Below are 26,206 nucleotides of genomic sequence, written 5' to 3'. Positions count from 1 at the left end.
TCCACTTTTTCCAATCTGTTCGCCCTGCTTCCATTGTTTCCCCTCTGTTCGGCAGTGTTCCCCACAGTACCCCACTTTTTCCATTCCGTTCCCCCTGTGCCCTTTCTTTCCCCTCTGTCCTGCATTGTCCTTCGCGATTCCCCACTTTTTCCAATCCGTTCCACCTGCTCCCTTGGTTCCCCTCTGTTCTGCAGTGTTCCCCACGGTTCCGCAATTTTTCCAATGTATACCCCCTGCTCCCTTTGTTTCCTCACTCTTCTGCATTTTTCCACACTGTTCCCCACTTTTTCCATTCTGTTTCCCCCGCTCCCTTTGGTTCCCCACTGTTCTGCAGTATTCCCCACTTTTCCACTATTTTCGAATTTGTTCGCCGTGATTGCTTTGGTTCTTCTCTTTCTGCAGTGTTCTTCACAGTTCCCCACTTTATCCAATCCGTTCCCCCTGCTCCCTTTGGTTGCCCTCTGTCCTGCAGTGTTCCCCACTTCTCAACTTCTTTCCGATATGCTCGCCGTGCTCCATTTCGTTCCCCTCTGTTCTGCAGTGTTCCCCACAGTCCCCCACTTTTTCCAATCTGTTCCCCCTGCTCCCTTTGGTTCCCCTCCGTCCTGCACTGTGCTCCATTGTTTCCCAATTTTTCCAATCTCTTCCCCGTGCTCCTTTGGTTCCCCTCTGTTGTGCTGTGTTCCTAACGGTTCCCCACTTTTTCCAATCCGTTCCCCCTGCTTCCTTTGTTTCCCCTCTGTTCTGCAGTGTTCCAAACACTTCCCCACTTTTTCCAATCCGTTCACCCTGCTCCCGTTGTTTCTCCACTCTTCTGCATTTTTCCACACCGTTCCCCACTTTTTCCAATCTGTTCGCCCTGCTCTTATTGTTTCCCCTCTGTTCTGCAGTGTTCCCCACAGTTCCCCACTTTTTCCAATCCGTTCCCCCTGTGCCCTTTCTTTCCCCTCTGTCCTGCATTGTCCTTCGCGATTCCCCACTTTTTCCAATCCGTTCCACCTGCTCCCTTGGTTCCCCTCTGTTCTGCAGTGTTCCCCATGGTTCCGCAATTTTTCCAATGTATACCCCTGCTCCCTTTGTTTCCTCACTCTTCTGCATTTTTCCACACTGTTCCCCACTTTTTCCAAACCGTTCCCCCTGCTCCCTTTGGTTCCCCTCTGTCCTGCAGTGTTCCCCACGGTTACCCACTTTTTCCAATCCATTCCCCCTGCTCCCTTTGGTTCCCCTCTGTCCTGCATTTTCCCCCATATTTCCCGACTTTTCCAATCTGTTCTCCCTGCTCCCTTTGGTTCCCCTCGGTCCTGCAGTGTTCCCGACGGCTCCACACTTTTTCCAATCTGTTCGCCGTACTCTCTTTGGTTCCCCTCTGTTCTACAGTGTTCCCCACTGTTCCCCACTTTTTCCAATCTGTTCCCCCTGCTCCCTTTGGTTCCCCTCCGTCCTGCACTGTCCTCCATGGTTTCCCAATTTTAACAATCTCTTCCCCGTGCTCCTTTGGTTCCCCTCTGTTGTGCAGTGTTCCGAACGGTTCCCCACTTTTTCCAATCCGTTCCCCCTGCTTCCTTTGATTCCCCTCTGTTCTGCAGTGTTCCACACTGTTCCCCACTTTTTCCAATCCGTTCACCCTGCTCCCATTGATTCTCCACTCTTCTGCATTTTCAACACCGTTCCCCACTTTTTCCAATCTGTTCCCCCTTCTCCTTGGGCTCCCCTCTGTTCTGCAGTTTTCCCCACAGTTTCCACTTTTGCCAATCTGTTCCTCCTGCTCCCTTTGGTTCCCTACTCTTCTGCATTTTTCCACACAGTTCCCCACTTTTTCCAATCCGTTCACCCTGCTTCCTTTGTTACCCCTCTGTTCTGCAGTGTTCCAAACAATTCCCCACTTTTTCCAATCCGTTCACCCTGCTCCCGTTGTTTCTCCACTCTTCTGCATTTTTCCACACCGTTCTCCACTTTTTCCAATCTGTTCGCCCTGCTTCCATTGTTTCCCCTCTGTTCGGCAGTGTTCCCCACAGTACCCCACTTTTTCCATTCCGTTCCCCCTGTGCCCTTTCTTTCCCCTCTGTCCTGCATTGTCCTTCGCGATTCCCCACTTTTTCCAATCCGTTCCACCTGCTCCCTTGGTTCCCCTCTGTTCTGCAGTGTTCCCCACGGTTCCGCAATTTTTCCAATGTATACCCCCTGCTCCCTTTGTTTCCTCACTCTTCTGCATTTTTCCACACTGTTCCCCACTTTTTCCAATCTGTTTCCCCCGCTCCCTTTGGTTCCCCACTGTTCTGCAGTATTCCCCACTTTTCCACTATTTTCGAATTTGTTCGCCGTGATTGCTTTGGTTCTTCTCTTTCTGCAGTGTTCTTCACAGTTCCCCACTTTATCCAATCCGTTCCCCCTGCTCCCTTTGGTTGCCCTCTGTCCTGCAGTGTTCCCCACTTCTCAACTTCTTTCCGATATGCTCGCCGTGCTCCATTTCGTTCCCCTCTGTTCTGCAGTGTTCCCCACAGTCCCCCACTTTTTCCAATCTGTTCCCCCTGCTCCCTTTGGTTCCCCTCCGTCCTGCACTGTGCTCCATTGTTTCCCAATTTTTCCAATCTCTTCCCCGTGCTCCTTTGGTTCCCCTCTGTTGTGCTGTGTTCCTAACGGTTCCCCACTTTTTCCAATCCGTTCCCCCTGCTTCCTTTGTTTCCCCTCTGTTCTGCAGTGTTCCAAACACTTCCCCACTTTTTCCAATCCGTTCACCCTGCTCCCGTTGTTTCTCCACTCTTCTGCATTTTTCCACACCGTTCCCCACTTTTTCCAATCTGTTCGCCCTGCTCTTATTGTTTCCCCTCTGTTCTGCAGTGTTCCCCACAGTTCCCCACTTTTTCCAATCCGTTCCCCCTGTGCCCTTTCTTTCCCCTCTGTCCTGCATTGTCCTTCGCGATTCCCCACTTTTTCCAATCCGTTCCACCTGCTCCCTTGGTTCCCCTCTGTTCTGCAGTGTTCCCCACAGTTCCGCAATTTTTCCAATCTGTTCCCCCTGCTCCCTTTGTTTCCTCACTCTTCTGCATTTTTCCACACTGTTCCCCACTTTTTCGAATCTGTTTCCCCCGCTCCCTTTGGTTCCCCACTGTTCTGCAGTATTCCCCACTTTTCCACTATTTTCGAATTTGTTCGCCATGATTGCTTTGGTTCCTCTCTTTCTGCAGTGTTCTTCACAGTTCCCCACTTTATCCAATCCGTTCCCCCTGCTCTCTTTGGTTCCCCTCTGTCCTGCAGTGTTCCCCACTTCTCAACTTTTTTCCGATATGCTCGCCGTGCCCCATTTCGTTCCCCTCTGTTCTGCAGTGTTTCCCACGGTTCCCCACTTTTTCCAATCCGTTCCCGCTGCTCCCTTTGGTTCCCCACTGTTTTGCAGTGTTCGCCATGGTTCTGCACTTTTTCCAATCTCTTCCCTTTGCTCCATTTAGTTCCTCTCTATTCTGCAATGTTCCCCAAGTTTGCACACTTTTTCGAATCTTTTCACCCTGCTCCCTTTGTTTCCCCTCTGTCCTGCAGTGTTCCCCACGTTTCCCCACTTTTCTCCAATCAGTTTGCCCTGCTCCCTTTGGTTCCCCTCTGTCCTGCAATGTTCTCCACGGTTCCCCACTTTTTCCAATCCATTCCCCCTGCTCCTTTTGGTTCCCCACTGTTCTGCAGAACTCCCCACGATTCCCCACTTTTTCCAATCTGTTCCCCCTGCTCCGTTTGGTTCTCCTTTATTCTGCAGTGTTCCCCACGGTTCCCCACTTTTCCGAGCTGTTCCCCCTGCTGCCTTTGGTTCCGCAGTGTTCTGCAGTGTTCCCCACGGTTACCCACTTTTTCCAAACCGTTCCCCCTGCTCCCTTTGGTTCCCCTCTGTCCTGCAGTGTTCCCCACGGTTACCCACTTTTTCCAATCCATTCCCCCTGCTCCCTTTGGTTCCCCTCTGTCCTGCATTTTCCCCCATATTTCCCGACTTTTCCAATCTGTTCTCCCTGCTCCCTTTGGTTCCCCTCTGTCCTGCAGTGTTCCCCACGGCTCCACACTTTTTCCAATCTGTTCGCCGTGCTCTCTTTGGTTCCCCTCTGTTCTACTGTGTTCCCCACTGTTCCCCACTTTTTCCAATCTGTTCCCCCTGCTCCCTTTGGTTCCCCTCCGTCCTGCACTGTCCTCCATGATTTCCCAATTTTAACAATCTCTTCCCCGTGCTCCTTTGGTTCCCCTCTGTTGTGCAGTGTTCCGAACGGTTCCCCACATTTTCCAATCCGTTCCCCCTGCTTCCTTTGATTCCCCTCTTTTCTGCAGTGTTCCACATTGTTCCCCACTTTTTCCAATCCGTTCACCCTGCTCCCATTGTTTCTCCACTCTTCTGCATTTTCCACACCGTTCCCCACTTTTTCCAATCTGTTCCCCCTTCTCCTTGGGCTCCCCTCTGTTCTGCAGTTTTCCCCACAGTTTCCCCTTTTTCCAATCCGTTCCCCCTGCTTCCTTTGTTTCCCCTCTGTTCTGCAGTGTTCCAAACACTTCCCCACTTTTTCCAATCCGTTCACCCTGCTCCCGTTGTTTCTCCACTCTTCTGCATTTTTCCACACCGTTCCCCACTTTTTCCAATCTGTTCGCCCTGCTCCCATTGTTTCCCCTCTGTTCGGCAGTGTTCCCCACAGTTCCCCACTTTTTCCAATCCGTTCCCCCTGTGCCTTTCTTTCCCCTCTGTCCTGCATTGTTTTTCGCGATTCCCCACTTTTTCCAATCCGTTCCACCTGCTCCCTTGGTTCCCCTCTGTTCTGCAGTGTTCCCCACGGTTCTGCAATTGTTCCAATGTATACCCCCTGCTCCCTTTGTTTCCTCACTCTTCTGCATTTTTCCACACTGTTCCCCACTTTTTCCAATCTGTTTCCCCCGCTCCCTTTGGTTCCCCACTGTTCTGCAGTATTCCCCACTTTTCCACTATTTTCGAATTTGTTCGCCGTGATTGCTTTGGTTCCTCTCTTTCTGCAGTGTTCTTCACAGTTCCCCACTTTATCCAATCTGTTCCCCCTGCTCTCTTTGGTTCCCCTCTGTCCTGCAGTGTTCCCCACTTCTCAACTTTTTTCCGATATGCTCGCCGTGCTCCATTTCTTTCCCCTCTGTTCTGCAGTGTTTCCCACGGTTCCCCACTTTTTCCAATCCGTTCCCGCTGCTCCCTTTGGTTCCCCACTGTTTTGCAGTGTTCGCCATGGTTCTGCACTTTTTCCAATCTGTTCCCTTTGCTCCGTTTAGTTCCTCTCTATTCTGCAGTGTTCCCCAAGGTTGCACACTTTTTCGAATCTTTTCACCATGCTCCCTTTGTTTCCCCTCTGTCCTGCAGTGTTCCCCACGTTTCCCCACTTTTTCCAATCAGTTTGCCCTGCTCCCTTTGGTTCCTCTCTGTCCTGCAATGTTCTCCACGGTTCCCCACTTTTTCCAATCCATTCCCCCTGCTCCTTTTGGTTCCCCACTGTTCTGCAGAACTCCCCACGATTTCCCACTTTTTCCAATCTGTTCCCCCTGCTCCGTTTGGTTCTCCTTTATTCTGCAGTGTTCCCCACGGTTCCCCACTTTTCCGAGCTGTTCCCCCTGCTGCCTTTGGTTCCGCAGTGTTCTGCAGTGTTCCCCACGGTTACCCACTTTTTCCAAACCGTTACCCCTGCTCCCTTTGGTTCCTCTCTGTCCTGCAGTGTTCCCCACGGTTACCCACTTTTTCCAATCCATTCCCCCTGCTCCCTTTGGTTCCCCTCTGTCCTGCATTTTTCCCCATATTTCCCGACTTTTCCAATCTGTTCTCCCTGCTCCCTTTGGTTCCCCTCTGTCCTGCAGTGTTCCCCACGGCTCCACACTTTTTCCAATCTGTTCGCCGTGCTCTCTTTGGTTCCCCTCTGTTCGACAGTGTTCCCTACTGTTCCCCACTTTTTCCAATCTGTTCCCCCTGCTCCCTTTGGTTCCCCTCCGTCCTGCACTGTCCTCCATGATTTCCCAATTTTAACAATCTCTTCCCCGTGCTCCTTTGGTTCCCCTCTGTTGTGCAGTGTTCCGAACGGTTCCCTACATTTTCCAATCCGTTCCCCCTGCTTCCTTTGATTTCCCTCTGCTCTGCAGTGTTCCACACTGTTCCCCACTTTTTCCAATCCGTTCACCCTGCTCCCATTGTTTCTCCACTCTTCTGCATTTTCCACACCGTTCCCCACTTTTTCCAATCTGTTCCCCCTTCTCCTTGGGCTCCCCTCTGTTCTGCAGTTTTCCCCACAGTTTCCACTTTTTCGAATCCGTTCCCCCTGCTTCCTTTGTTTCCCCTATGTTCTGCAGTGTTCCAAACACTTCCCCACTTTTTCCAATCCGTTCACCCTGCTCCCGTTGTTTCTCCACTCTTCTGCATTTTTCCACACCGTTCCCCACTTTTTCCAATCTGTTCGTCCTGTTCCCATTGTTTCCCCTCTGTTCTGCAGTGTTCCCCACAGTTCCCCAATTTTTCCAATCCGTTCCCCCTGTGCCTTTCTTTCCCCTCTGTCCTGCATTGTCCTTCGCGATTCCCCACTTTTTCCAATCCGTTCCACCTGCTCCCTTGGTTCCCCTCTGTTCTGCTGTGTTCCCCACAGTTCCGCAATTTTTCCAATGTATACCCCCTGCTCCCTTTGTTTCCTCACTCTTCTGCATTTTTCCACACTGTTCCCCACTTTTTCCAATCTGTTTCCCCCGCTCCCTTTGGTTCCCCACTGTTCTGCAGTATTCCCCACTTTTCCACTATTTTCGAATTTGTTCGCTGTGATTGCTTTGGTTCCTCTCTTTCTGCAGTGTTCTTCACAGTTCCCCACTTTATCCAATCCGTTCCCCCTGCTCTCTTTGGTTCCCCTCTGTCCTGCAGTGTTCCCCACTTCTCAACTTTTTTCCGATATGCTCGCCGTGCCCCATTTCGTTCCCCTCTGTTCTGCATTGTTTCCCACGGTTCCCCACTTTTTCCAATCCGTTCCCGCTGCTCCCTTTGGTTCCCCACTGTTCTGCAGTGTTCCACACTGTTCCCCACTTTTTCCAATCCGTTCACCGTGCTCCCGTTGTTTCTCCACTCTTCTGCATTTTCCACACCGTTCCCTACTTTTTCCAATCTGTTCCCCCTTCTCCTTGGGCTCCCCTCTGTTCTGCAGTTTTCCCCACAGTTTCCACTTTTTCCAATCTGTTCCCCCTGCTCCCGTTGGTTCCCCTCTATTCTGCAGTTTTCTATACAGTTCCCCACATTTTCCAATCTGTTCCTCCTGCTCCCTTTGGTTCCCCACTGTTCTGCATTTTTCCACACAGTTCCCCACTTTTTCCAATCCGTTCCACCTGCTCCCTTGGTTCCCCTCTGTTCTGCAGTGTTCCCCATGGTTCCCCAATTTTTCCAATGTATACCCCCTGCTCCCTTTGTTTCCTCACTCTTCTGCATTTTTCCACACTGTTCCCCACTTTTTCCACTCTGTTTTCCCCGCTCCCTTTGGTTCCCCACAGTTCTGCAGTATTCCCCACTTCTGCACTATTTTCCAATTTGTTCGCCATGATCGCTTTGGTTCCTCTCTGTCTGCAGTGTTCTTCACAGTTCCCCACTTTATCCAATCCGTTCCCCCTGCTCCGTTTAGTTCCCCTCTGTTCTGCAGTGTTCCCCACGGTTCCCCATTTTTTCCACTCCGTTCCCCCTGCTCCCTTTGGTTCCCCACTGTTCTGTACATTTCCACATAATCCCCCAATTTTTCCAATCTGTACCCCGTACTCCATTCGGTTCCCCTCTGTTCTGCAGTGTTCCCCACGGTTCCCCTCTTTTTCTAATCAGTTGCCCTTGCTCCTTTGGTTCCCCTCTGTTCTGCACTGTTCCCCAGGGTTCTTCACATTTTTTCCAATCTGTTCCCCTTCTCCCTTTTTTTCCCCTCTGTTCTGCAGTGTTCTCCACGGTTCCCCACTTTTTTCCAATCTGTTCCCCCTGCTCCTTTGGTTCCACTCACTTCTGCAGTTTCCACACCGTTGCCCACTTTTTCCAAACTGTTCCCCCTGCTCCCTTTTTTTTCCTCACTCTTCTGCATTTTCCACACCGTTCCCCACTTTTTCCAATCCGTTCCCCCTGTGCCCTTTCTTTCCCCTCTGTCCTGCATTGTCCTTCGCGATTCCCCACTTTTTCCAATCCGTTCCACCTGCTCCCTTGGTTCCCCTCTGTTCTGCAGTGTTCCCCATGGTTCCGCAATTTTTCCAATGTATACCCCTGCTCCCTTTGTTTCCTCATTCTTCTGCATTTTTCCACACTGTTCCCCACTTTTTCGAATCTGTTTCCCCCGCTCCCTTTGGTTCCCCACTGTTCTGCAGTATTCCCAACTTTTCCACTATTTTCGAATTTGTTCGCCGTGATTGCTTTGGTTCCTCTCTTTCTGCAGTGTTCTTCACAGTTACCCACTTTATCCAATCCGTTCCCCCTGCTCTCTTTGGTTCCCCTCTGTCCTGCAGTGTTCCCCACTTCTCAACTTTTTTCCGATATGCTCGCCGTGCCCCATTTCGTTCCCCTCTGTTCTGCAGTGTTTCCCACGGTTCCCCACTTTTTCCAATCCGTTCCCGCTGCTCCCTTTGGTTCCCCACTGTTCTGCAGTGTTCCACACTGTTCCCCACTTTTTCCAATCCGTTCACCGTGCTCCCGTTGTTTCTCCACTCTTCTGCATTTTCCACACCGTTCCCTACTTTTTCCAATCTGTTCCCCCTTCTCCTTGGGCTCCCCTCTGTTCTGCAGTTTTCCCCACAGTTTCCACTTTTTCCAATCTGTTCCCCCTGCTCCCGTTGGTTCCCCTCTATTCTGCAGTTTTCTATACAGTTCCCCACATTTTCCAATCTGTTCCTCCTGCTCCCTTTGGTTCCCCACTGTTCTGCATTTTTCCACACAGTTCCCCACTTTTTCCAATCCGTTCCACCTGCTCCCTTGGTTCCCCTCTGTTCTGCAGTGTTCCCCATGGTTCCCCAATTTTTCCAATGTATACCCCCTGCTCCCTTTGTTTCCTCACTCTTCTGCATTTTTCCACACTGTTCCCCACTTTTTCCACTCTGTTTTCCCCGCTCCCTTTGGTTCCCCACAGTTCTGCAGTATTCCCCACTTCTGCACTATTTTCCAATTTGTTCGCCATGATCGCTTTGGTTCCTCTCTGTCTGCAGTGTTCTTCACAGTTCCCCACTTTATCCAATCCGTTCCCCCTGCTCCGTTTAGTTCCCCTCTGTTCTGCAGGGTTCCCCACCGTTCCCCATTTTTTCCACTCCGTTCCCCCTGCTCCCTTTGGTTCCCCACTGTTCTGTACATTTCCACATAATCCCCCAATTTTTCCAATCTGTACCCCGTACTCCATTCGGTTCCCCTCTGTTCTGCAGTGTTCCCCACGGTTCCCCTCTTTTTCTAATCAGTTGCCCTTGCTCCTTTGGTTCCCCTCTGTTCTGCACTGTTCCCCAGGGTTCTTCACATTTTTTCCAATCTGTTCCCCTTCTCCCTTTTTTTCCCCTCTGTTCTGCAGTGTTCTCCACGGTTCCCCACTTTTTTCCAATCTGTTCCCCCTGCTCCTTTGGTTCCACTCACTTCTGCAGTTTCCACACCGTTGCCCACTTTTTCCAAACTGTTCCCCCGCTCCCTTTTTTTTCCTCACTCTTCTGCATTTTCCACACCGTTCCCCACTTTTTCCAATCTGTTCCACCTGCTCCCTTTGTTTCCTCACTCTTCTGCATTTTCCACACTGTTCCCCACTTTTTCCAATCTGTTTCCCCTGCTCCCTTTGGTTCCCCACTGTTTTGCAGTGTTCCCCACTTCTCCACTATTTTCCAATTTGTTCGCCGTGCTCGCTTTGGTTCCCCTCTGTCCTGCAGTGTTCGCCATGCCTCCACACTTTTTACAATCTGTTCGCCGTGCTCTCTTTGGTTCCCCTCCGTTCTACAGTGTTCCCCACAGTTCCCCACTTTTTCCAATGTATATCCCCTGCTCCCTTTGTTTCCTCACTCTTCTGCATTTTCCACACTGTTCCCCACTTTTTCCAATCTTTTTCCCCCGCTCCCTTTGGTTCCCCTCTGTTCTGCAGTTTCCCCACGGTTCTCCACATTTTTTCCAATCTGTTCCCCCTGCTCCCTTTGGTTCCCCTCTTTTCTGCAGTGTTTCCCAGGATTCCCCACTTTTTCCAATCTGTTCTCCCTGTTCCCTTTAGTTCCCCTCTGTCCTGCAGTGTTCCAATCTGTTGCCCCTGCTCCGTTTGGTTCTTCTTTATTCTGCAGTGTTCCCCACGGTTCCCCACTTTTCCGAGCTGTTCCCCCTGCTCCCTTTGGTTCCGCAGTGTTCTGCAGTGTTCCCCACGGTTACCCACTTTTTCCAAACCGTTCCCCCTGCTCCCTTTGGTTCCCCTCTGTCCTGCAGTGTTCCCCACGGTTACCCACTTTTTCCAATCCATTCCCCCTGCTCCCTTTGGTTCCCCTCTGTCCTGCATTTTCCCCCATATTTCCCGACTTTTCCAATCTGTTCTCCCTGCTCCCTTTGGTTCCCCTCGGTCCTACAGTGTTCCCGACGGCTCCACACTTTTTCCAATCTGTTCGCCGTACTCTCTTTGGTTCCCCTCTGTTCTACAGTGTTCCCCACTGTTCCCCACTTTTTCCAATCTGTTCCCCCTGCTCCCTTTGGTTCCCCTCCATCCTGCACTGTCCTTCATGGTTTCCCAATTTTAACAATCTCTTCCCCGTGCTCCTTTGGTTCCCCTCTGTTGTGCAGTGTTCCGAACGGTTCCCCACTTTTTCCAATCCGTTCCCCCTGCTTCCTTTGATTCCCCTCTGTTCTGCAGTGTTCCACACTGTTCCCCACTTTTTCCAATCCATTCACCCTGCTCCCATTGATTCTCCACTCTTCTGCATTTTCCACACCGTTCCCCACTTTTTCCAATCTGTTCCCCCTTCTCCTTGGGCTCCCCTCTGTTCTGCAGTTTCCCCCACAGTTTCCACTTTTTCCAATCTGTTCCTCCTGCTCCCTTTGGTTCCCTAATCTTCTGCATTTTTCCACACAGTTCCCCACTTTTTCCAATCCGTTCCCCCTGCTTCCTTTGTTACCCCTCTGTTCTGCAGTGTTCCAAACAATTCCCCACTTTTTCCAATCCGTTCACCCTGCTCCCGTTGTTTCTCCACTCTTCTGCATTTTTCCACACCATTCTCCACTTTTTCCAATCTGTTCGCCCTGCTTCCATTGTTTCCCCTCTGTTCGGCAGTGTTCCCCACAGTACCCCACTTTTTCCATTCCGTTCCCCCTGTGCCCTTTCTTTCCCCTCTGTCCTGCATTGTCCTTCGCGATTCCCCACTTTTTCCAATCCGTTCCACCTGCTCCCTTGGTTCCCCTCTGTTCTGCAGTGTTCCCCACGGTTCCGCAATTTTTCCAATGTATACCCCCTGCTCCCTTTGTTTCCTCACTCTTCTGCATTTTTCCACACTGTTCCCCACTTTTTCCAATCTGTTTCCCCCGCTCCCTTTGGTTCCCCACTGTTCTGCAGTATTCCCCACTTTTCCACTTTTTTCGAATTTGTTCGCTGTGATTGCCTTGGTTCCTCTCTTTCTGCAGAGTTCTTCACTGTTCCCCACTTTATCCAATCCGTTCCCCCTGCTCCGTTTAGTTCCCCTCTGTTCTGCAGTGTTCCCCACGGTTCCCCATTTTTTCCACTCCGTTCCCCCTGCTCCCTTTGGTTCCCCACTGTTCTGTACATTTCCACATAATCCCCCAATTTTTCCAATCTGTACCCCGTACTCCATTCGGTTCCCCTCTGTTCTGCAGTGTTCCCCACGGTTCCCCTCTTTTTCTAATCAGTTGCCCTTGCTCCTTTGGTTCCCCTCTGTTCTGCACTGTTCCCCAGGGTTCTTCACATTTTTTCCAATCTGTTCCCCTTCTCCCTTTTTTTCCCCTCTGTTCTGCAGTGTTCTCCACGGTTCCCCACTTTTTTCCAATCTGTTCCCCCTGCTCCTTTGGTTCCACTCACTTCTGCAGTTTCCACACCGTTGCCCACTTTTTCCAAACTGTTCCCCCTGCTCCCTTTTTTTTCCTCACTCTTCTGCATTTTCCACACCGTTCCCCACTTTTTCCAATCCGTTCCCCCTGTGCCCTTTCTTTCCCCTCTGTCCTGCATTGTCCTTCGCGATTCCCCACTTTTTCCAATCCGTTCCACCTGCTCCCTTGGTTCCCCTCTGTTCTGCAGTGTTCCCCATGGTTCCGCAATTTTTCCAATGTATACCCCTGCTCCCTTTGTTTCCTCATTCTTCTGCATTTTTCCACACTGTTCCCCACTTTTTCGAATCTGTTTCCCCCGCTCCCTTTGGTTCCCCACTGTTCTGCAGTATTCCCAACTTTTCCACTATTTTCGAATTTGTTCGCCGTGATTGCTTTGGTTCCTCTCTTTCTGCAGTGTTCTTCACAGTTACCCACTTTATCCAATCCGTTCCCCCTGCTCTCTTTGGTTCCCCTCTGTCCTGCAGTGTTCCCCACTTCTCAACTTTTTTCCGATATGCTCGCCGTGCCCCATTTCGTTCCCCTCTGTTCTGCAGTGTTTCCCACGGTTCCCCACTTTTTCCAATCCGTTCCCGCTGCTCCCTTTGGTTCCCCACTGTTCTGCAGTGTTCCACACTGTTCCCCACTTTTTCCAATCCGTTCACCGTGCTCCCGTTGTTTCTCCACTCTTCTGCATTTTCCACACCGTTCCCTACTTTTTCCAATCTGTTCCCCCTTCTCCTTGGGCTCCCCTCTGTTCTGCAGTTTTCCCCACAGTTTCCACTTTTTCCAATCTGTTCCCCCTGCTCCCGTTGGTTCCCCTCTATTCTGCAGTTTTCTATACAGTTCCCCACATTTTCCAATCTGTTCCTCCTGCTCCCTTTGGTTCCCCACTGTTCTGCATTTTTCCACACAGTTCCCCACTTTTTCCAATCCGTTCCACCTGCTCCCTTGGTTCCCCTCTGTTCTGCAGTGTTCCCCATGGTTCCCCAATTTTTCCAATGTATACCCCCTGCTCCCTTTGTTTCCTCACTCTTCTGCATTTTTCCACACTGTTCCCCACTTTTTCCACTCTGTTTTCCCCGCTCCCTTTGGTTCCCCACAGTTCTGCAGTATTCCCCACTTCTGCACTATTTTCCAATTTGTTCGCCATGATCGCTTTGGTTCCTCTCTGTCTGCAGTGTTCTTCACAGTTCCCCACTTTATCCAATCCGTTCCCCCTGCTCCGTTTAGTTCCCCTCTGTTCTGCAGGGTTCCCCACCGTTCCCCATTTTTTCCACTCCGTTCCCCCTGCTCCCTTTGGTTCCCCACTGTTCTGTACATTTCCACATAATCCCCCAATTTTTCCAATCTGTACCCCGTACTCCATTCGGTTCCCCTCTGTTCTGCAGTGTTCCCCACGGTTCCCCTCTTTTTCTAATCAGTTGCCCTTGCTCCTTTGGTTCCCCTCTGTTCTGCACTGTTCCCCAGGGTTCTTCACATTTTTTCCAATCTGTTCCCCTTCTCCCTTTTTTTCCCCTCTGTTCTGCAGTGTTCTCCACGGTTCCCCACTTTTTTCCAATCTGTTCCCCCTGCTCCTTTGGTTCCACTCACTTCTGCAGTTTCCACACCGTTGCCCACTTTTTCCAAACTGTTCCCCCGCTCCCTTTTTTTTCCTCACTCTTCTGCATTTTCCACACCGTTCCCCACTTTTTCCAATCTGTTCCACCTGCTCCCTTTGTTTCCTCACTCTTCTGCATTTTCCACACTGTTCCCCACTTTTTCCAATCTGTTTCCCCTGCTCCCTTTGGTTCCCCACTGTTTTGCAGTGTTCCCCACTTCTCCACTATTTTCCAATTTGTTCGCCGTGCTCGCTTTGGTTCCCCTCTGTCCTGCAGTGTTCGCCATGCCTCCACACTTTTTACAATCTGTTCGCCGTGCTCTCTTTGGTTCCCCTCCGTTCTACAGTGTTCCCCACAGTTCCCCACTTTTTCCAATGTATATCCCCTGCTCCCTTTGTTTCCTCACTCTTCTGCATTTTCCACACTGTTCCCCACTTTTTCCAATCTTTTTCCCCCGCTCCCTTTGGTTCCCCTCTGTTCTGCAGTTTCCCCACGGTTCTCCACATTTTTTCCAATCTGTTCCCCCTGCTCCCTTTGGTTCCCCTCTTTTCTGCAGTGTTTCCCAGGATTCCCCACTTTTTCCAATCTGTTCTCCCTGTTCCCTTTAGTTCCCCTCTGTCCTGCAGTGTTCCAATCTGTTGCCCCTGCTCCGTTTGGTTCTTCTTTATTCTGCAGTGTTCCCCACGGTTCCCCACTTTTCCGAGCTGTTCCCCCTGCTCCCTTTGGTTCCGCAGTGTTCTGCAGTGTTCCCCACGGTTACCCACTTTTTCCAAACCGTTCCCCCTGCTCCCTTTGGTTCCCCTCTGTCCTGCAGTGTTCCCCACGGTTACCCACTTTTTCCAATCCATTCCCCCTGCTCCCTTTGGTTCCCCTCTGTCCTGCATTTTCCCCCATATTTCCCGACTTTTCCAATCTGTTCTCCCTGCTCCCTTTGGTTCCCCTCGGTCCTACAGTGTTCCCGACGGCTCCACACTTTTTCCAATCTGTTCGCCGTACTCTCTTTGGTTCCCCTCTGTTCTACAGTGTTCCCCACTGTTCCCCACTTTTTCCAATCTGTTCCCCCTGCTCCCTTTGGTTCCCCTCCATCCTGCACTGTCCTTCATGGTTTCCCAATTTTAACAATCTCTTCCCCGTGCTCCTTTGGTTCCCCTCTGTTGTGCAGTGTTCCGAACGGTTCCCCACTTTTTCCAATCCGTTCCCCCTGCTTCCTTTGATTCCCCTCTGTTCTGCAGTGTTCCACACTGTTCCCCACTTTTTCCAATCCATTCACCCTGCTCCCATTGATTCTCCACTCTTCTGCATTTTCCACACCGTTCCCCACTTTTTCCAATCTGTTCCCCCTTCTCCTTGGGCTCCCCTCTGTTCTGCAGTTTCCCCCACAGTTTCCACTTTTTCCAATCTGTTCCTCCTGCTCCCTTTGGTTCCCTAATCTTCTGCATTTTTCCACACAGTTCCCCACTTTTTCCAATCCGTTCCCCCTGCTTCCTTTGTTACCCCTCTGTTCTGCAGTGTTCCAAACAATTCCCCACTTTTTCCAATCCGTTCACCCTGCTCCCGTTGTTTCTCCACTCTTCTGCATTTTTCCACACCATTCTCCACTTTTTCCAATCTGTTCGCCCTGCTTCCATTGTTTCCCCTCTGTTCGGCAGTGTTCCCCACAGTACCCCACTTTTTCCATTCCGTTCCCCCTGTGCCCTTTCTTTCCCCTCTGTCCTGCATTGTCCTTCGCGATTCCCCACTTTTTCCAATCCGTTCCACCTGCTCCCTTGGTTCCCCTCTGTTCTGCAGTGTTCCCCACGGTTCCGCAATTTTTCCAATGTATACCCCCTGCTCCCTTTGTTTCCTCACTCTTCTGCATTTTTCCACACTGTTCCCCACTTTTTCCAATCTGTTTCCCCCGCTCCCTTTGGTTCCCCACTGTTCTGCAGTATTCCCCACTTTTCCACTTTTTTCGAATTTGTTCGCTGTGATTGCCTTGGTTCCTCTCTTTCTGCAGTGTTCTTCACAGTTCCCCACTTTATCCAATCCGTTCCCCCTGCTCCCTTTGGTTGCCCTCTGTCCTGCAGTGTTCCCCACTTCTCAACTTCTTTCCGATATGCTCGCCGTGATCCATTTCGTTCCCCTCTGTTCTGCAGTGTTCCCCACAGTCCCCCACTTTTTCCAATCTGTTCCCCCTGCTCCCTTTGGTTCCCCTCCGTCCTGCACTGTGCTCCATTGTTTCCCAATTTTTCCAATCTCTTCCCCGTGCTCCTTTGGTTCCCCTCTGTTGTGCTGTGTTCCTAACGGTTCCCCACTTTTTCCAATCCGTTCCCCCTGCTTCCTTTGTTTCCCCTCTGTTCTGCAGTGTTCCAAACACTTCCCCACTTTTTCCATTCCGTTCACCCTGCTCCCGTTGTTTCTCCACTCTTCTGCATTTTTCCACACCGTTCCCCACTTTTTCCAATCTGTTCGCCCTGCTCTTATTGTTTCGCCTCTGTTCTGCAGTGTTCCCCACAGTTCCCCACTTTTTCCAATCCGTTCCCCCTGTGCCCTTTCTTTCCCCTCTGTCCTGCATTGTCCTTCGCGATTCCCCACTTTTTCCAATCCGTTCCACCTGCTCCCTTGGTTCCCCTCTGTTCTGCAGTGTTCCCCATGGTTCCGCAATTTTTCCAATGTATACCCCTGCTCCCTTTGTTTCCTCACTCTTCTGCATTTTTCCACACTGTTCCCCACTTTTTCCAATCTGTTTCCCCCGCTCCCTTTGGTTCCCCACTGTTCTGCAGTATTCCCCACTTTTCCACTATTTTCGAATTTGTTCGCCGTGATTACTTTGGTTCCTCTCTTTCTGCAGTGTTCTTCACAGTTCCCCACTTTATCCAATCCGTTCCCCCTGCTCTCTTTGGTTCCCCTCTGTCCTGCAGTGTTCCCCACTTCTCAACTTTTTTCCGATATGCTCGCCGTGCCCCATTTCGTTCCCCTCTGTTCTGCAGTGTTTCCCACGGTTCCCCACTTTTTCCAATCCGTTCCCGCTGCTCCCTTTGGTTCCCCACTGTTTTGCAGTGTTCGCCATGGTTCTGCACTTTTTCCAATCTCTTCCCTTTGCTCCATTTAGTTCCTCTCTATTCTGCAGTGTTCCCCAAGTTTGCACACTTTTTCGAATCTTTTCACCCTGCTCCCTTTGTTTCCCCTCTGTCCTGCAGTGTTCCCCACGTTTCCCCACTTTTTTCCAATCAGTTTGCCCTGCTCCCTTTGGTTCCCCTCTGTCCTGCAATGTTCTCCACGGTTCCCCACTTTTTCCAATCCATTCCCCCTGCTCCTTTTGGTTCCCCACTGTTCTGCAGAATTCCCCACGATTCCCCACTTTTTCCAATCTGTTCCCCCTGCTCCGTTTGGTTCTCCTTTATTCTGCAGTGTTCCCCACGGTTCCCCACTTTTCCGAGCTGTTCCCCCTGCTGCCTTTGGTTCCGCAGTGTTCTGCAGTGTTCCCCACGGTTACCCACTTTTTCCAAACCGTTCCCCCTGCTCCCTTTGGTTCCCCTCTGTCCTGCAGTGTTCCGAACGGTTCCCCACTTTTTCCAATCCATTCCCCCTGCTCCCTTTGGTTCCCCTCTGTCCTGCATTTTCCCCCATATTTCCCGACTTTTCCAATCTGTTCTCCCTGCTCCCTTTGGTTCCCCTCTGTCCTGCAGTGTTCCCCACGGCTCCACACTTTTTCCAATCTGTTCGCCGTGCTCTCTTTGGTTCCCCTCTGTTCTACAGTGTTCCCCACTGTTCCCCACTTTTTCCAATCTGTTCCCCCTGCTCCCTTTGGTTCCCCTCCGTCCTGCACTGTCCTCCATGATTTCCCAATTTTAACAATCTCTTCCCCGTGCTCCTTTGGTTCCCCTCTGTTGTGCAGTGTTCCGAACGGTTCCCCACATTTTCCAATCCGTTCCCCCTGCTTCCTTTGATTCCCCTCTGTTCTGCAGTGTTCCACATTGTTCCCCACTTTTTCCAATCCGTTCACCCTGCTCCCATTGTTTCTCCACTCTTCTGCATTTTCCACACCGTTCCCCACTTTTTCCAATCTGTTCCCCCTTCTCCTTGGGCTCCCCTCTGTTCTGCAGTTTTCCCCACAGTTTCCCCTTTTTCCAATCCGTTCCCCCTGCTTCCTTTGTTTCCCCTCTGTTCTGCAGTGTTCCAAACACTTCCCCACTGTTTCCAATCCGTTCACCCTGCTCCCGTTGTTTCTCCACTCTTCTGCATTTTTCCACACCGTTCCCCACTTTTTCCAATCTGTTCGCCCTGCTCCCATTGTTTCCCCTCTGTTCGGCAGTGTTCCCCACAGTTCCCCACTTTTTCCAATCCGTTCCCCCTGTGCCTTTCTTTCCCCTCTGTCCTGCATTGTTTTTCGCGATTCCCCACTTTTTCCAATCCGTTCCACCTGCTCCCTTGGTTCCCCTCTGTTCTGCAGTGTTCCCCACGGTTCTGCAATTTTTCCAATGTATACCCCCTGCTCCCTTTGTTTCCTCACTCTTCTGCATTTTTCCACACTTTTCCCCACTTTTTCCAATCTGTTTCCCCCGCTCCCTTTGGTTCCCCACTGTTCTGCAGTGTTCCCCACTTTTCCACTATTTTCGAATTTGTTCGCCGTGATTGCTTTGGTTCCTCTCTTTCTGCAGTGTTCTTCACAGTTCCCCACTTTATCCAATCTGTTCCCCCTGCTCTCTTTGGTTCCCCTCTGTCCTGCAGTGTTCCCCACTTCTCAACTTTTTTCCGATATGCTCGCCGTGCTCCATTTCGTTCCCCTCTGTTCTGCAGTGTTTCCCACGGTTCCCCACTTTTTCCAATCCGTTCCCGCTGCTCCCTTTGGTTCCCCACTGTTTTGCAGTGTTCGCCATGGTTCTGCACTTTTTCCAATCTGTTCCCTTTGCTCCGTTTAGTTCCTCTCTATTCTGCATTGTTCCCCAAGGTTGCACACTTTTTCGAATCTTTTCACCATGCTCCCTTTGTTTCCCCTCTGTCCTGCAGTGTTCCCCACGTTTCCCCACTTTTTCCAATCAGTTTGCCCTGCTCCCTTTGGTTCCCCTCTGTCCTGCAATGTTCTCCACGGTTCCCCACTTTTTCCAATCCATTCCCCCTGCTCCTTTTGGTTCCCCACTGTTCTGCAGAACTCCCCACGATTTCCCACTTTTTCCAATCTGTTCCACCTGCTCCGTTTGGTTCTCCTTTATTCTGCAGTGTTCCCCACGGTTCCCCACTTTTCCGAGCTGTTCCCCCTGCTGCCTTTGGTTCCGCAGTGTTCTGCAGTGTTCCCCACGGTTACCCACTTTTTCCAAACCGTTACCCCTGCTCCCTTTGGTTCCTCTCTGTCCTGCAGTGTTCCCCACGGTTACCCACTTTTTCCAATCCATTCCCCCTGCTCCCTTTGGTTCCCCTCTGTCCTGCATTTTCCCCCATATTTCCCGACTTTTCCAATCTGTTCTCCCTGCTCCCTTTGGTTCCCCTCTGTCCTGCAGTGTTCCCCACGGCTCCACACTTTTTCCATTCTGTTCGCCGTGCTCTCTTTGGTTCCCCTCTGTTCGACAGTGTTCCCCACTGTTCCCCACTTTTTCCAATCTGTTCCCCCTGCTCCCTTTGGTTCCCCTTCGTTCTGCACTGTCCTCCATGATTTCCCAATTTTAACAATCTCTTCCCCGTGCTCCTTTGGTTCCCCTCTGTTGTGCAGTGTTCCGAACGGTTCCCCACATTTTCCAATCCGTTCACCCTGCTCCCATTGTTTCTCCACTCTTCTGCATTTTCCACACCGTTCCCCACTTTTTCCAATCTGTTCCCCCTTCTCCTTGGGCTCCCCTCTGTTCTGCAGTTTTCCCCACAGTTTCCACTTTTTCGAATCCGTTCCCCCTGCTTCCTTTGTTTCCCCTATGTTCTGCAGTGTTCCAAACACTTCCCCACTTTTTCCAATCTGTTCACCCTGCTCCCGTTGTTTCTCCACTCTTCTGCATTTTTCCACACCGTTCCCCACTTTTTCCAATCTGTTCGCCCTGTTCCCATTGTTTCCCCTCTGTTCGGCAGTGTTCCCCACAGTTCCCCACTTTTTCCAATCCGTTCCCCCTGTGCCTTTCTTTCCCCTCTGTCCTGCATTGTCCTTCGCGATTCCCCACTTTTTCCAATCCGTTCCACCTGCTCCCTTGGTTCCCCTCTGTTCTGCTGTGTTCCCCACAGTTCCGCAATTTTTCCAATGTATACCCCCTGCTCCCTTTGTTTCCTCACTCTTCTGCATTTTTCCACACTGTTCCCCACTTTTTCCAATCTGTTTCCACCGCTCCCTTTGGTTCCCCACTGTTCTGCAGTATTCCCCACTTTTCCACTATTTTCGAATTTGTTCGCTGTGATTGCCTTGGTTCCTCTCTTTCTGCAGTGTTCTTCACAGTTCCCCACTTTATCCAATCCGTTCCCCCTGCTCTCTTTGGTTCCCCTCTGTCCTGCAGTGTTCCCCACTTCTCAACTTTTTTCCGATATGCTCGCCGTGCCCCATTTCGTTCCCCTCTGTTCTGCATTGTTTCCCACGGTTCCCCACTTTTTCCAATCCGTTCCCGCTGCTCCCTTTGGTTCCCCACTGTTCTGCAATGTTCCACACTGTTCCCCACTTTTTCCAATCCGTTCACCGTGCTCCCGTTGTTTCTCCACTCTTCTGCATTTTCAACACCGTTCCCTACTTTTTCCAATCTGTTCCCCCTTCTCCTTGGGCTCCCCTCTGTTCTGCAGTTTTCCCCACAGTTTCCACTTTTTCGAATCTGTTCCCCCTGCTCCCGTTGGTTCCCCTCTATTCTGCAGTTTTCTATACAGTTCCCCACATTTTCCAATCTGTTCCTCCTGCTCCCTTTGGTTCCCCACTGTTCTGCATTTTTCCACACAGTTCCCCACTTTTTCCAATCCGTTCCACCTGCTCCCTTGGTTCCCCTCTGTTCTGCAGTGTTTCCCACGTTTACCCACTTTTTCCAATCTGTTCCCCCTGCTCCCTTTTTTTTCCTCACTCTTCTGCATTTTCCACACCGTTCCCCACTTTTTCCAATCCGTTCCCCCTGTGCCCTTTCTTTCCCCTCTGTCCTGCATTGTCCTTCGCGATTCCCCACTTTTTCCAATCCGTTCCACCTGCTCCCTTGGTTCCCCTCTGTTCTGCAGTGTTCCCCATGGTTCCGCAATTTTTCCAATGTATACCCCTGCTCCCTTTGTTTCCTCATTCTTCTGCATTTTTCCACACTGTTCCCCACTTTTTCGAATCTGTTTCCCCCGCTCCCTTTGGTTCCCCACTGTTCTGCAGTATTCCCAACTTTTCCACTATTTTCGAATTTGTTCGCCGTGATTGCTTTGGTTCCTCTCTTTCTGCAGTGTTCTTCACAGTTACCCACTTTATCCAATCCGTTCCCCCTGCTCTCTTTGGTTCCCCTCTGTCCTGCAGTGTTCCCCACTTCTCAACTTTTTTCCGATATGCTCGCCGTGCCCCATTTCGTTCCCCTCTGTTCTGCAGTGTTTCCCACGGTTCCCCACTTTTTCCAATCCGTTCCCGCTGCTCCCTTTGGTTCCCCACTGTTCTGCAGTGTTCCACACTGTTCCCCACTTTTTCCAATCCGTTCACCGTGCTCCCGTTGTTTCTCCACTCTTCTGCATTTTCCACACCGTTCCCTACTTTTTCCAATCTGTTCCCCCTTCTCCTTGGGCTCCCCTCTGTTCTGCAGTTTTCCCCACAGTTTCCACTTTTTCCAATCTGTTCCCCCTGCTCCCGTTGGTTCCCCTCTATTCTGCAGTTTTCTATACAGTTCCCCACATTTTCCAATCTGTTCCTCCTGCTCCCTTTGGTTCCCCACTGTTCTGCATTTTTCCACACAGTTCCCCACTTTTTCCAATCCGTTCCACCTGCTCCCTTGGTTCCCCTCTGTTCTGCAGTGTTCCCCATGGTTCCCCAATTTTTCCAATGTATACCCCCTGCTCCCTTTGTTTCCTCACTCTTCTGCATTTTTCCACACTGTTCCCCACTTTTTCCACTCTGTTTTCCCCGCTCCCTTTGGTTCCCCACAGTTCTGCAGTATTCCCCACTTCTGCACTATTTTCCAATTTGTTCGCCATGATCGCTTTGGTTCCTCTCTGTCTGCAGTGTTCTTCACAGTTCCCCACTTTATCCAATCCGTTCCCCCTGCTCCGTTTAGTTCCCCTCTGTTCTGCAGGGTTCCCCACCGTTCCCCATTTTTTCCACTCCGTTCCCCCTGCTCCCTTTGGTTCCCCACTGTTCTGTACATTTCCACATAATCCCCCAATTTTTCCAATCTGTACCCCGTACTCCATTCGGTTCCCCTCTGTTCTGCAGTGTTCCCCACGGTTCCCCTCTTTTTCTAATCAGTTGCCCTTGCTCCTTTGGTTCCCCTCTGTTCTGCACTGTTCCCCAGGGTTCTTCACATTTTTTCCAATCTGTTCCCCTTCTCCCTTTTTTTCCCCTCTGTTCTGCAGTGTTCTCCACGGTTCCCCACTTTTTTCCAATCTGTTCCCCCTGCTCCTTTGGTTCCACTCACTTCTGCAGTTTCCACACCGTTGCCCACTTTTTCCAAACTGTTCCCCCGCTCCCTTTTTTTTCCTCACTCTTCTGCATTTTCCACACCGTTCCCCACTTTTTCCAATCTGTTCCACCTGCTCCCTTTGTTTCCTCACTCTTCTGCATTTTCCACACTGTTCCCCACTTTTTCCAATCTGTTTCCCCTGCTCCCTTTGGTTCCCCACTGTTTTGCAGTGTTCCCCACTTCTCCACTATTTTCCAATTTGTTCGCCGTGCTCGCTTTGGTTCCCCTCTGTCCTGCAGTGTTCGCCATGCCTCCACACTTTTTACAATCTGTTCGCCGTGCTCTCTTTGGTTCCCCTCCGTTCTACAGTGTTCCCCACAGTTCCCCACTTTTTCCAATGTATATCCCCTGCTCCCTTTGTTTCCTCACTCTTCTGCATTTTCCACACTGTTCCCCACTTTTTCCAATCTTTTTCCCCCGCTCCCTTTGGTTCCCCTCTGTTCTGCAGTTTCCCCACGGTTCTCCACATTTTTTCCAATCTGTTCCCCCTGCTCCCTTTGGTTCCCCTCTTTTCTGCAGTGTTTCCCAGGATTCCCCACTTTTTCCAATCTGTTCTGCCTGTTCCCTTTAGTTCCCCTCTGTCCTGCAGTGTTCCAATCTGTTGCCCCTGCTCCGTTTGGTTCTTCTTTATTCTGCAGTGTTCCCCACGGTTCCCCACTTTTCCGAGCTGTTCCCCCTGCTCCCTTTGGTTCCGCAGTGTTCTGCAGTGTTCCCCACGGTTACCCACTTTTTCCAAACCGTTCCCCCTGCTCCCTTTGGTTCCCCTCTGTCCTGCAGTGTTCCCCACGGTTACCCACTTTTTCCAATCCATTCCCCCTGCTCCCTTTGGTTCCCCTCTGTCCTGCATTTTCCCCCATATTTCCCGACTTTTCCAATCTGTTCTCCCTGCTCCCTTTGGTTCCCCTCGGTCCTACAGTGTTCCCGACGGCTCCACACTTTTTCCAATCTGTTCGCCGTACTCTCTTTGGTTCCCCTCTGTTCTACAGTGTTCCCCACTGTTCCCCACTTTTTCCAATCTGTTCCCCCTGCTCCCTTTGGTTCCCCTCCATCCTGCACTGTCCTTCATGGTTTCCCAATTTTAACAATCTCTTCCCCGTGCTCCTTTGGTTCCCCTCTGTTGTGCAGTGTTCCGAACGGTTCCCCACTTTTTCCAATCCGTTCCCCCTGCTTCCTTTGATTCCCCTCTGTTCTGCAGTGTTCCACACTGTTCCCCACTTTTTCCAATCCATTCACCCTGCTCCCATTGATTCTCCACTCTTCTGCATTTTCCACACCGTTCCCCACTTTTTCCAATCTGTTCCCCCTTCTCCTTGGGCTCCCCTCTGTTCTGCAGTTTCCCCCACAGTTTCCACTTTTTCCAATCTGTTCCTCCTGCTCCCTTTGGTTCCCTAATCTTCTGCATTTTTCCACACAGTTCCCCACTTTTTCCAATCCGTTCCCCCTGCTTCCTTTGTTACCCCTCTGTTCTGCAGTGTTCCAAACAATTCCCCACTTTTTCCAATCCGTTCACCCTGCTCCCGTTGTTTCTCCACTCTTCTGCATTTTTCCACACCATTCTCCACTTTTTCCAATCTGTTCGCCCTGCTTCCATTGTTTCCCCTCTGTTCGGCAGTGTTCCCCACAGTACCCCACTTTTTCCATTCCGTTCCCCCTGTGCCCTTTCTTTCCCCTCTGTCCTGCATTGTCCTTCGCGATTCCCCACTTTTTCCAATCCGTTCCACCTGCTCCCTTGGTTCCCCTCTGTTCTGCAGTGTTCCCCACGGTTCCGCAATTTTTCCAATGTATACCCCCTGCTCCCTTTGTTTCCTCACTCTTCTGCATTTTTCCACACTGTTCCCCACTTTTTCCAATCTGTTTCCCCCGCTCCCTTTGGTTCCCCACTGTTCTGCAGTATTCCCCACTTTTCCACTTTTTTCGAATTTGTTCGCTGTGATTGCCTTGGTTCCTCTCTTTCTGCAGTGTTCTTCACAGTTCCCCACTTTATCCAATCCGTTCCCCCTGCTCCCTTTGGTTGCCCTCTGTCCTGCAGTGTTCCCCACTTCTCAACTTCTTTCCGATATGCTCGCCGTGATCCATTTCGTTCCCCTCTGTTCTGCAGTGTTCCCCACAGTCCCCCACTTTTTCCAATCTGTTCCCCCTGCTCCCTTTGGTTCCCCTCCGTCCTGCACTGTGCTCCATTGTTTCCCAATTTTTCCAATCTCTTCCCCGTGCTCCTTTGGTTCCCCTCTGTTGTGCTGTGTTCCTAACGGTTCCCCACTTTTTCCAATCCGTTCCCCCTGCTTCCTTTGTTTCCCCTCTGTTCTGCAGTGTTCCAAACACTTCCCCACTTTTTCCATTCCGTTCACCCTGCTCCCGTTGTTTCTCCACTCTTCTGCATTTTTCCACACCGTTCCCCACTTTTTCCAATCTGTTCGCCCTGCTCTTATTGTTTCGCCTCTGTTCTGCAGTGTTCCCCACAGTTCCCCACTTTTTCCAATCCGTTCCCCCTGTGCCCTTTCTTTCCCCTCTGTCCTGCATTGTCCTTCGCGATTCCCCACTTTTTCCAATCCGTTCCACCTGCTCCCTTGGTTCCCCTCTGTTCTGCAGTGTTCCCCATGGTTCCGCAATTTTTCCAATGTATACCCCTGCTCCCTTTGTTTCCTCACTCTTCTGCATTTTTCCACACTGTTCCCCACTTTTTCCAATCTGTTTCCCCCGCTCCCTTTGGTTCCCCACTGTTCTGCAGTATTCCCCACTTTTCCACTATTTTCGAATTTGTTCGCCGTGATTACTTTGGTTCCTCTCTTTCTGCAGTGTTCTTCACAGTTCCCCACTTTATCCAATCCGTTCCCCCTGCTCTCTTTGGTTCCCCTCTGTCCTGCAGTGTTCCCCACTTCTCAACTTTTTTCCGATATGCTCGCCGTGCCCCATTTCGTTCCCCTCTGTTCTGCAGTGTTTCCCACGGTTCCCCACTTTTTCCAATCCGTTCCCGCTGCTCCCTTTGGTTCCCCACTGTTTTGCAGTGTTCGCCATGGTTCTGCACTTTTTCCAATCTCTTCCCTTTGCTCCATTTAGTTCCTCTCTATTCTGCAGTGTTCCCCAAGTTTGCACACTTTTTCGAATCTTTTCACCCTGCTCCCTTTGTTTCCCCTCTGTCCTGCAGTGTTCCCCACGTTTCCCCACTTTTTTCCAATCAGTTTGCCCTGCTCCCTTTGGTTCCCCTCTGTCCTGCAATGTTCTCCACGGTTCCCCACTTTTTCCAATCCATTCCCCCTGCTCCTTTTGGTTCCCCACTGTTCTGCAGAATTCCCCACGATTCCCCACTTTTTCCAATCTGTTCCCCCTGCTCCGTTTGGTTCTCCTTTATTCTGCAGTGTTCCCCACGGTTCCCCACTTTTCCGAGCTGTTCCCCCTGCTGCCTTTGGTTCCGCAGTGTTCTGCAGTGTTCCCCACGGTTACCCACTTTTTCCAAACCGTTCCCCCTGCTCCCTTTGGTTCCCCTCTGTCCTGCAGTGTTCCGAACGGTTCCCCACTTTTTCCAATCCATTCCCCCTGCTCCCTTTGGTTCCCCTCTGTCCTGCATTTTCCCCCATATTTCCCGACTTTTCCAATCTGTTCTCCCTGCTCCCTTTGGTTCCCCTCTGTCCTGCAGTGTTCCCCACGGCTCCACACTTTTTCCAATCTGTTCGCCGTGCTCTCTTTGGTTCCCCTCTGTTCTACAGTGTTCCCCACTGTTCCCCACTTTTTCCAATCTGTTCCCCCTGCTCCCTTTGGTTCCCCTCCGTCCTGCACTGTCCTCCATGATTTCCCAATTTTAACAATCTCTTCCCCGTGCTCCTTTGGTTCCCCTCTGTTGTGCAGTGTTCCGAACGGTTCCCCACATTTTCCAATCCGTTCCCCCTGCTTCCTTTGATTCCCCTCTGTTCTGCAGTGTTCCACATTGTTCCCCACTTTTTCCAATCCGTTCACCCTGCTCCCATTGTTTCTCCACTCTTCTGCATTTTCCACACCGTTCCCCACTTTTTCCAATCTGTTCCCCCTTCTCCTTGGGCTCCCCT

This window comes from Narcine bancroftii, unplaced genomic scaffold, assembly GCF_036971445.1.
Source record: "Narcine bancroftii isolate sNarBan1 unplaced genomic scaffold, sNarBan1.hap1 Scaffold_152, whole genome shotgun sequence".
Classification (NCBI taxonomy): domain Eukaryota; kingdom Metazoa; phylum Chordata; class Chondrichthyes; order Torpediniformes; family Narcinidae; genus Narcine; species Narcine bancroftii.
This window is presented reverse-complemented; position numbering follows the sequence as displayed.